Raw genomic sequence first — 11,866 nt, 5'->3', positions numbered from 1 at the left:
TCCGGTAAGTTGTGTACATCGAATCTCCACATGGGGGCACTAGTGGACAACTTTTGATGAGAGGATTTACCATGTAGGTGTTTGCTGCATTTCTACGGTTCACAGAACATGCAGCAAACCTCTCTGATTAAGGTGTGTTAACAGAACAGAACATTAATATAGTCAAACTTGAGAATTTTTTTTTTTTGTGGCACTTTTTATGTCTTGATGGGAAGTCGTCTGTGAGTGGCCTGTTTTACTTATAATCCATGACTTTTGCATGACAGTTCCTGTTTGTCTGGCTTTCAAAAAAAAGAGAACATTTCTGCCTAATTTTGTTTAAATACTCAGGGAAACTAAAACTGAGTGTTGCAACCTGATTTAGCCCTTTTTTCCATTTTCAAAGCATCAGTATACACATATACATCAGTGTAAATAAAGTCACACCTAATTTAATTATCAGAGCGGTATTAATGTGGAGGTGGGGACTGTGGCATTCAACTCTAATCATATCTGAATGGGCCACAAAGCCACGGGAGTAATCAGATTACTGTAACGCCATCACCAGTAGAGGTAGCGGCGGTGCGCTCTGGAGTCTCCATAAAAGTTAGTGCGCGCAGAGCGGAGCTGTCAGACTGGGAAGGGACGCGGCGGTGCAAAGACTGAAGTGATTGATCGGGATCCATCTTCATTTCTTTCTTTTTTTTAATATTATTTTTCACCAGCCGAACCACATTCATTTCTAAGCGCGTGATCCCACCCTCTGGGCGACTCTCGTTCCCCAAAGGCGCAACGACACGACTCAATTAAAGCTCCGCTGAGTCCGAGAGGTTTGTGGACTACACCGGAATAAATAAAAAGAGGCAGGAGCAGGTTTTGGATGCGGGGGACTCTCGTTGTTGGATGACATGCCCACGCTTTACTCTCAGAATACAACCAATCGCGTGTGATAAACCTGGGGAAAGAAGAAACCCTCAGCGCTCCCGATTTTTTTTTTTTAATCTATTTCTATTTTTTTTTTTTTTTTTTATTTCCTTTCGGTACTTCAGGACGCAAATGTCTCCACACCACAGGCACAACACTGGATTGTAGCAGCGGCCCCGCCAATGGTTTAAAAGGGCGTTAAGGTGCGGGAAGGGAGTGGGACAATTACAGGTAAGAGCCGCTCAGGGGGACAGTCGCGGTCATTTGTCAGTTTTTTGTATTTTTTTTTTTTTTTGTAGTGTGTGTGTGTGTGTGTGTTTTCTGAGGGAACTGGGAAAAGATTCTTACCGGCGGTCACGGGGGAAGCAGGGAAGCAGGGAAGCACTGGAGTCGCTGCAGGTGTTGGAGAGCATCAGTGGCGCGTCAATATTCAATCAAGGCTGAAACTATTAGCACGATAAGGATTGTAGGCCTGACACTCCAACCTTAATCCTTGCCTCATCTGTAACCCACTACTTTTTTATGAAAAATATAAAAAGTAATAATACATATATATATACATACATACATATATATATATATATATATATAGGGCAGCATCTACTGCATAAAAATGATTAATTATAATCTCTGAATTCTACCCAGTTAACTAGACAAATTAGAGCTGCTTTCCTTGGAGTCATACATATGTATACGCAGTCAGGGTCAGCAGGGATCAAGCTTTTAAGACAGTCTGGACCAGAGTCCGGAAAACACGAGATTCCGGTCTTAAGTCCGAGGTGTGCGAGATCTAATCAAAATCTTGCATTAGCCTGGGTATCAGGTGTCCACAGATTAGCAGGGGACATCGTCTGGGGTTGACCTGCCACGAGTCGACTCGTTTTAATAGCGATTTAGGAGCTTGACCTCCTGCGCCGAGCCTAATGCCAGCTCGCCTCCAGCAAATAATTTTTGAGCCCCTCTGATGATGAAACGCTGTGACACAGGGGCAGGAGGCTGATCCAGACTATCCCTCCTGCACCCGCTGCAACACACCGACGTAGTCTGGAGCTACTAAACTGAAGGAATTTGACACGCTGATATTTAGATATTTACGCTGGTGCCTGTGAATGTGCCTTAGAGGGATGATGTGGCCCCAGTAACCTTAAATAACACTTTTTTTAAAACATTTTTCTGTCATAGTCTTAAAAAAGAAATAGTGCGTATATATATGTGAGTAACTACACCTGTAGTCTAGCTGTATGAGCACAACTATTTTCTCTCAGACACTTATCCCACAACACTAGCACGTTCATTCTTTAAAGTCATCAGGATGCATTAAATATTTATATTTGATAATAGGAAGACTTCATAGGAATAGGATTAAGAGAGGAATGTATGTATATATGTATATAGCAAAGATCAACTAGAGCTAAAAGCAAAATAATAAAAAAAGTTCTTTAGTTTCTGGACTTCGGAGCATCCGCTTCCTCCTCTCTTACCTTTTCCTTGACCTTTAGTTTGACATCCCACATCCAGAAAATCTGACTCCACCTGCTGACCTTTAACCAATTAGAGCATTTCTGCCTTAAAAACTCGGTGTGAGGCCGACGTGAAAAGATGAAGCTGCAATTACTGTCGCCGGCTAATCCAATTCTACCTGTCTTGGTTCATCCTAAAGAAAGACTAACTACATACGAAGAACATGCTGTATCTGCTGGACTGATCCCAAAACATGAGTCCAGTAGTCCACTTAAAAACCGCAACGGTTTTCCCTTGTTGCGCTACTTTACAATTCTAGTCATTTTCAGAGGGAAATATTGCGCTTTTTATTAAATGGTCATCTTTTTAGCTCTACAGTGATACATCTGCTCTATTTACACACTAGCTTTTGATAAAGGACACTTTGGTACGTGGTCCACCGGCGACCATCGTCACTGCTACCTTCAAGTTAACCAAGCAAGAGGCTTAAAGGTCCACGACTTCAGCTTCGCACACACCAGAAAAGAGGTCTCATAGCTACTCTGGATAACTGACCATCATAAGTGAACATGATATAGTTCCAACCTGTTCACTGTAAAGGTGTAGGATCAATCTTTTTCTGCTAAATACTTGTGACACCAAAGTCCCAAAGTTACTACTTAATGTATAATTAATAGAAGCTTTCTACAGGAAAGCACTTGACTAAAGCATCTGTCACCACAGTGGTAGGCATGCAGAGAAGCACGTCACGGAATCATCTGGCAATTTCTGGCCACTCTCTAGCAGCCAATATGTACTTCCCTTAGAGAGGAAGTGGCAGAAGCGGCTCCTCCGCGGCAAACTATCGGGGAGACCCGCCACCGAGCGTCTGGCCGGCGCCGACAGATCAGCCGGTGACACCCTTTATTTTTCCCCGGCGAGGTCGAGCGACCCCGTCCCGCCGCAGCCTCGCCCGCTGATCCAAAGCGGCTGACACCGTGGCTCCACGGTCTGCTGCTCCTCGCCAGCCGGGGCCGGCTCTCAGCCCCACAGCCCCCAGCCCTCAGCTCGGCCTGTGAACAGCTGTGACACACTGCACAGGAGCAGCGGGGGGTCTGTGAACAAGTCTGTCTTTTTGGGAGCCCGAGTCTTTTTAAAGAAACCCTCGTTTTATTTTTTTATGAGGACTCCGCACATCCTGGACCTACATTTTAGTTTCCGACGGGTCAAGAAGAACAGCGCCACGACGAGTTAAAAAAAAACTTACACATAGCAAAAAAATGTGTATGGTGCACGGCCTATATGGACCCATCAATCTCTATGTCAGATTGATTTAATTTTGACAGGACCCAGCAGGAAAAGCACAAGACGGCCTCGGTGTTCCACCGGGCGTCTCACACACTAATAGGACACATATGGCGCTAACTTTCTCGTTTAACTCCCTGCAATAACTCTCCCTCTAAAACACTCGCAGGAACAATTTATTCTTCTCAGTCAAATTGTCTCCAAGATGAGCAGCAATGTGTTTGAAAGCTAAAACCTGTCAGCAACCTGCCAGGAGATTTTATCCTGAGCGACGCCGGTGAAAGGCTTCAGAGGAGGTCGGGCGCTCGGCTGCAGCTCCTTGATAGGCGAGTTCACGCTGTCGTCTCCAGAAAAACCGCCGGACTTTGTGTAAAATATCGGCGGCTGATTGGCACCCGCCGCGCCGGTGTTTGATGTAAGTAGGAAGCGAGGAGGGCTGCTTTTTTTTTTTTTTTTGCTTCTTCTTCGTCTTTTTTTCCCCCCTCCCCCTCTCTAACTCTCTTTCACATTCCATTTGATGTGCTGCTCTTGCCTCGATCTCTGTTTCATTGGAGGTGAAACAAATTCACCAGCGGCTGAATAAACAGGAGCTCGGCAGAAATGATAAAACAGCGGCGGAAAGGTTCCTACACATTTTTTACTTTGACCTCTGTCTTCTTCTTCTGATTACATTTTATTCCCGCCCCGCTGCTCAACTGCTGACGGTCTTAGGCAGGGCTTTATTTTCACACCGCCTTTGTTGAGTTTTCATATTGGTTTGCGTTTTCTTTCTGAACGGTGATTGCCGTGCCCGAGATGTGGAAGTTGTCGGGTTAAATCCCTATTCCACTGCCATAGTCGCACTAAAGTGTGACACTGATGAGGCAGTGATTTTTCACCAATGAATGCTCATAAATAAAAGAGACAAATAGAAAATTACCCCATTAGCAAAATATCATGATCACCATCCATCTTAGCCACACTGTCAATCACTAAATTGTGCATTTGTGGATTGTGGGAAGAAACTATAGACTGTGTAAAGACTGACTATAGAACAGCTCCTCAAAAATGAAGCCAAAGCTAGTAGAGCTCCCCCTAGTGACTGGCTGCAGTATAGGTCATAAACTCTGCCTCCTCCACGTTAGTGGATGGGATTTGGGCCAAACTAAAAGAGTAAAATATACGTCAAATATTTAGTTTTTTCATCCAAGGATGGTTTCTCTCATTTTAGGTAGTTAATATAAAACTGGTGCATATAGAGTGTATGCACGTGACGTCACAACAAGCAAAGTCTCTGTGGTTACGGCCACTGAGTGGCAAAAAGTGATAGTTGAGCGTGAACAGCGAAGAGCTGTTGTGCGATTGACTGTACTAACAGATTTGACAAGCAATCGGAGATATATTTTTACAGATATCTCCAAAACCAAAGGAAAGACACGTACGTGGATTGCTCCATTACTAAGAAACAGGTACTGAAACCTGGTGTTGTGGTTCGCATTTAGTGTCAGGTATAAATAAAAAAATAAATAAATAAACGGAATATCTGTGATCACTCCTCGTCATACTTTTAACGTCCAGTCGGACGCTACAGTATTGTATGGCTAACGTTACTTCTCTGTAAAGCTCTTAGCGTTAGTATCTTTTATTTAGCTACATTCATCATAACTGAAATGACCAGAAGTAGCTTAAACTAACTGTAACTGAGGCTAATCCACTTTCCAAATCCATACTATTTCTTATAGATCATTGTTGAATGCAACTGTCCTTAATATGATCTGATAATCCACATTTTTCCTAGTCTTGCTGTATTTACTGCTACATTTCTCCATGTCTTTGCTGATCCGGGGGGCGTTTCCCCAGGCGGCAGTGATGTCAATGCATACCCTCTATTGAAGTATCTATTTTTTTTTTTTGTTTTTGTTTTTTTTGTTTTAGCAAGTTACTTGACGCTATGGAAACAGAATGTGACATCTTTATCAGTACAAGTTACCATGCCAACCGCTCCATGAAGCAGTCCCATAGGATCGCGAGAATGGGGAAAAAAAGTATAGTGTATAATCCAACATTTCCTTGTAACTGGTGGAGGCAGAGCAGAGTGCAGAATGTACTAATTAAATGAAAAAGTGAGTGAGTCTGGAGGAAGTGTGGGCGGGTCATTGATAATGTGGTTTCACATGGCTCCACTCTCGGACCGTACTGATCAGACTCTGGCTCCAGCGTCAGTTTGGCCAATGCAAGGGGACGCGCTGTCCATATGGAAGAAACCAACACGTCCACACTCTCACCACTTCTTGCACCGGAGCTAACTACTGCACCCTTGTGTTGCCATATTTGAAATTAAAGATTAAAGAAAAAAAAACGATATGAGTCTGTTAACACCCATTTTGGATTTCATAACAGAGCATGAAAAAACGATTGATAATTCACATTACATTACATGGATGTAATTGCATAGTCCTACAAACAATAAGAGTAATGTTGATCAAAAAATGCCGTATTGCTGTTGAACAAGTTGACTGACCTGGCAGATCTATGCCGGGGATTATGAATTCCTAACGGAGCAACTCTAGACAAAAGTCCCTGTCTATGATTTTGTTGGCGGAGGTTCTTCGGGCTGGATTACCCTTAAAGACACCAAATTAGAACTGTCAAGATAATCTTCCTTATTCTTTTTGGCTTAAGTTTGAACTATCTGACAGGAGGAATGATGTGCAACCAAGATCCTTAACTAAAACTGTCCTATTTAAATGTCTGTCCCATTTACAGAGACACCTCTGGTTCACATTTGCAGTGTTAAAATAGTTTGCTTGTGCACAGGTATATCATGAAAAAGCATAGAAATTGCACATCACCACTGATACATTTCAATCTCACAAGGTACGCAACAACACGCCAGAACCACAAAGTGTGTGGTGGTAACACATGCGTTGACTCAGCGCGTTGCTCGCACACTGTTAAATGACATCAGGTTGAGCATGTGGACGGTTTTAATATGCAGTGGGAAATAAGGAGAGAAAACTGAACATCTGAATGTCTTACATCATCACTTTCAGATGAAAATTACGCTTAAAAATGTACCATACAACTACCGCATGGCTAAGGTACGATGACGTGTCAGCTTGTTATTGAGTATAGAAAGGATGGCTAAAGAAACAGTTTGGTCCTGGTTGATTCTGGCGACACCTATAGTTAACGGTGGTAACAACAACAATGCGTTAATATTACAGGTCACTGAATTCTAGCTAAACAAACTATTGTTGTTTTAACGATGATTTATTTCCTTTTCTATCATTGTGAGAGCAAGTGATTTTATTCTCCACGTGGCATGAGTCTGTGAACGGCAGGGCCACAGTGAAAGGAGTCTGTTACATCACTGAGAAGCCGGAGGTGGTGGCCTGCAGCTGTTCATCTAACAGCTCACCGTGGTTGCCGCTTCTTGTTCAACTGCTCCCTGTAATAGTTAGATGGTAAATTATTAAATAGCTGTGATTTGTTAGCCTGGAAGACAAAAAGATTTCCCCCACAGTTTTTTTCTTTGGTGTAAAGTTGGTCTAGAGGAGGGCTGGGCGATTATTTTCTACAGGGGGCCACATGAAACTGAACTGTGTTGGAGGGCCGAAACAAACGGTAACTTGAACTTAATTCTGCTCAATTTTAGTTTTCGCCCATTGTAAGAAGCAGTAAATTATATATGTTGATAAGCTGCTACTGGTAATCAGAAGTATAACAATATTCTGTATATTAATTTAAATTTATGAATTCTGTTGTAGGTCAAAAAGGAAAATAAAACACAGCGGATCTGTAGTTTTGGATATAACGCATTGGAATGTTGGAAACTTTGTCCTCTTGTTGGTAAAAACAAAGTTAGTTGGTTATACCTTTGCTGTTGTCAAGACATGTTGACATTGTTCAGCCACACTTTGCCCTTCTGACAATAGTCAAACCATTGTGAGTTAACGGTAATTCAAAATGGCCTTGCTTTGATGGATGTCAGCGATCCGTTCAGGCTTTAAAGGGTTAATAGATGGCAAGAAGATATTTTTCGAAGAATTAACCAACGTAGATTATAATAGTGCTATGACTTAAATAATACACCATGGCTTTTCCAAATAAAAGCAACACAGTCGTATTGCATGCACAGCATAAATACTTTGTTTGCTTATGACTGACATACCGCAGGCCAGACAGGGATGGAAAAAGGGCCGTATGTGGCCTGCGGGCTGTAAAATGCCCAGGTCTGGTCTAGAGTCACTCCACTGGGAACTGATAATGCTCCTGCAAGGATCTGCTGGGCCAATCGCATTACTCTGGCGGACTTTATATGGTGTTGGACAAAAGGGCAACAGTGACATAGTCATACAAATAAAATTCCTTTAAAGTACTACAACAGAACAGTGTAAGAAGATGTACGAGATGTTGTGGCTCCGGAAATAAAACTTTGTTGAGGTGGACTTTCAGAACACATGGGGCATTCTTGTCTGGACTACGTAGATCATCAGTTGCTGCCCAAGTACTGTTTCAGTTCAAAGTATGAAGCAAGTACAGTCCAAATACCTGGATGTGTAATGGCCCCGCCCGTTTGATCAGGGACGCAGCACCGTACTTGGTATCCCAGAAGTCCTTTTTGTGTGTGTCATCAAGTACGCTGCTGTCCCAGTTCAAGAATGACTGTCCCGCATCCTCCAGAGTCCATACTTCAGTATCAAGTCAAAGCTACCACATATGCAAGTCCGAAGTTTGCATACAGGTGACGATGACCAGCCATGGTTTTTTTTTTCTCCACTCAGTAGTCCAGAGTCCTCCTCCTCAACAGTCCTCCAGTAAAGTGTGATCATGTTTCATGTAGAAGGAGAAGAAAGCAAGGAAACAAAGGCAAAGTGAGAGAACCTGAAAAAGATGTTGAGGGAGAACAGAGATCCTGTGGTCCATGTCCAGGTTTCTCCCCCCATGTGGCCTCTTTATCTCCTGAGCAGCGTCTTAGTGTTGCTCCCTGTGTGGCCCAGTGGCTTATCAACACTAGCCGGTCACGCAGGATAACTCCAGCCCCCGGAAGCCTCCAAACAAACACGACTCACATTTTGGACAGCAGAAACATCTTTCTCTCCCCTCCCCTATCCCTCCCACCCTCCCCCTTCCCCTTCCCTCCATTTCATTTCGGTCGCTGATGGTGTGTGCAGAGCTGTGGGCCTCCAGTACTTTCATGATGTGAGCCAAAACCCATCTGGGACTCAATATCCTGTTTACCAGCTCTCAGCACTCTGAAAAACCACAACAATACTGAGCTGAGGCAGAAGTTCTGAACTCATTACAGTTTGTTCAGGTCACGGCCAAGGTCGAAGTCCTCTCCTTCTCCATCTCCATCACCCTCCCATGTCGACTTCTCTGAGCACAGTCTATCTTTTTTTCCCCTCCTTTTCCAATCTATACATGTTTTCTTGTCATGCTTTGTGAGCAAATCTTCCAGTTATGCTGGTCCACTAGATAAGTGGCCGAGCTCAAGATGGAGTTGTTTGATCTTGCTGGTAGATTGATTTGAAACTACACTGTAAAAGTAAATAAATCTGATGTGGTAGATTTGCTTCAGGACGGTGTTTACTGCGACCCAGCTATCTTGGCTTCTTAAAAATAAAATGTACCCCAGTTACCAATTTCTTGTTTTTCCCTGAATTTCTCTCAGCAATGTTCGGTTTTACTGTTATTGGGGCGATTCTACCTTAATAATACAGGGAGCTGCACCAACACAAACTGTGAGCTTGGGGGATAAAAAGGTTCTTAACCAAGATGTGTCCCTAATTCTTCCGTAGTTCCTTGGTCGTCTTCCTACTCTAATAAAAAATTTAAACAAATGCATTAAGTTATTTAATTAAAAGGCGCACAACACAACAAATCGCACAAATTCCACGAGGCTGCTCAGGGTAGTTACTGCTAGTCTAGTAAGCTAGGCTACGTGATCTTTAGCCATTGAGTTAGGGTTAGGGTTAGGAGCTGGGGTTAAGGTGTTAAAGCCCCAAATTGAAACTTTGCCTGAGCTATGACGGACAACTAGCTAACAGGAGTAATTAGCTCCTGCAAATTCCAGTCTTGATAGGTCTTAGATGCATTTGATCAAATCTATAATTCAAAATGGCACTGTGTGAGATTCTGTCATTAAAAACCGTTTTGGCAATTACTGATGGGATCTTTTCTGTCTTTGCTTCAAACGAAGAAATTATGGTGCGTATGGAACTATTAAGGGTTCAGTTACAATCTCAGCTTTGTGCAAGTCTCTAAAATAACGTCAACAACCAGCTCTACATGGTTCTGATATGATATTATTCTAGTGCATATCCCAAATGAGGTCAGTGTTTATTTGCATACAGAGACGGGAAACAAAGGCTGGATCTCAAGTGCTGGCTGGGGACGCATGTAGCGACGCATTTTTAATGCCAGGTGCGTTGGATTGCTCATTTCGGTAGTCAATATTAGGTTGGAAAGTGGCTTGTCATTGGCTGTTCAGCTCAGAACCAGTGAGCTAGAACGAAAATCTGAAGGGATTAAAGTGTACAAAGCAACAAAATTCAAAGGGCAAACAGAAGGCTCATCTCATTTTACATCTTCATCTATCCTTAACATTCAAATGCACTACTACATGATCTGCTAGAATGAATACACATTAAACTGATCAACATGATTCAGGAGAGGCCTGACCTGTCTCACAGTCTGTAACTCTTCCTAGCCCACCAGCTAACAGTAGCGCTTGTGGGTTTACCTTTTTGCTGAAAACTCATTCGCATTTTTGTTCGACTGACCCTGCACTCTGCTCTACCTCCACCAGTTACAAAGAAATGTTGGATTAATTAATTTATTTTGTCCTACTCTGACGGTCCTATGGGACTGCTTTACAGTGCAGTTGGCATGGCAACTGATAGTCATTATGAATCATATTCTGTTTCTATACCGTCAAATAACCAACTAAAATGACAGCAGTAAAATGGACACTTGAACGTGCATCAGCACAGGAACTACCGAAGATAGTGATGAGCAGATCGATCATGAAATACCGATACTTCCGATACCAGGTCTTTATCGTCTAAAATCGATTCTCAATTCAAAATATTGATACTTTCGATATTTCAGTTACTCAAGGTAATGTAGGAACACAGTGGAAGTAACTAAACTATTGACTTGTGGCAACACAACAAATCTTGTGGAACACAACAGTTAAACAATAATTTATTTTAACGGTCTTATTATTTTACTTATTTATTTTTTTAGTCTTTGAAACACCATTTTCACATATTCTGTATGATTGTGTCCTGTGTTTGGTTTTTCTGTTGTTGTATTTGCTCGGCTACGTAGTAAATGAGGCCGTTACTTCAATATACTTCTGAGTTCAAAATAAGAAAATAAATTACTCTGATGTCTTGTATTATTTATGGAGCTATAATTTGAAATACGCTACTTTTTTCTTTAGGTTTACCAGAAACAGTAGGGTGTATTTACACAAAGTACAAGTATTGGATCAGTGTTGCCGATACCAGTCTGGATTTGTCCAGTCTGGACAAGTTTGGCTCAAGACTCATCGACTAACGCGGAGGAGGTAGCGTTTATAACCTATACTGCAGCCAGTCACCAGAGGGAGCTCTACTTGCTTTGGCTTCACTTTTGAGGAACTCATCCAGTGTTTATTTATTTACAGTTTATCCTCCTGAGAGTTCATTCATGCATCCATGCCAGCTGGCAGTTGGCTGGCAGTCTAGGTCCAAATACATTTTTTTTTTTTTTTTTTTGGTCCTTTTTTGGGGTTATGTCTTTGATGTCGGCTTGGTGTGTATTAACAAAACAGCAAAAAAGGAACATATCAGCAATGCAATGCTGTGGTTTTCCATGGATTTTGATGTTGGCCCCAGTACTGGCTAATACTGTGAAGGTATCCAACACCACCGGACGTGAATAATGTAACACATTCACAATAAATTGATCTTTACAGCTGCCAGCTATTCATTAACATTTAGAGCAAAATACCTCCAATATGGCATCTACGTCTTAAGTATTAGTTTCACTGTAACATTAAATTTGATATTATAATATAGTACTTTAGTCCTTGAAAAGACTATGTTGGGAAATAGAAATCAAAGGTGAAAACATGCTTTGATCCATGAATATATTTCATCATATCTGTGCATCCACATGCGCACAAAACACTATCCTCTCTATGTATCTAGCCATCTTTATTTATGATGATGGTTAATTATTCATT

General features: G+C 42.1%; 1 protein-coding gene across 2 annotated transcripts in view; it reads left to right on the top strand.

Moving 5' to 3' along the window:
* The first annotated feature begins 98 nt into the window (after nt 1-98).
* The window catches only part of LOC125000255 (chemokine-like protein TAFA-2), a 64,328-nt gene continuing 52,560 nt past the window's right edge, over nt 99-11,866 (top strand). For both annotated transcript variants that reach the window (XM_047575668.1, XM_047575669.1), the window contains exon 1: nt 99-1,134. The gene's annotated coding sequence lies outside the window, so the exon portion shown is untranslated. The remainder of the gene's footprint in view (nt 1,135-11,866) is intronic.

This window comes from Mugil cephalus, chromosome 22 (assembly GCF_022458985.1).
Source record: "Mugil cephalus isolate CIBA_MC_2020 chromosome 22, CIBA_Mcephalus_1.1, whole genome shotgun sequence".
NCBI lineage: Eukaryota > Metazoa > Chordata > Actinopteri > Mugiliformes > Mugilidae > Mugil > Mugil cephalus.
This window is presented reverse-complemented; position numbering and strand designations above follow the sequence as displayed.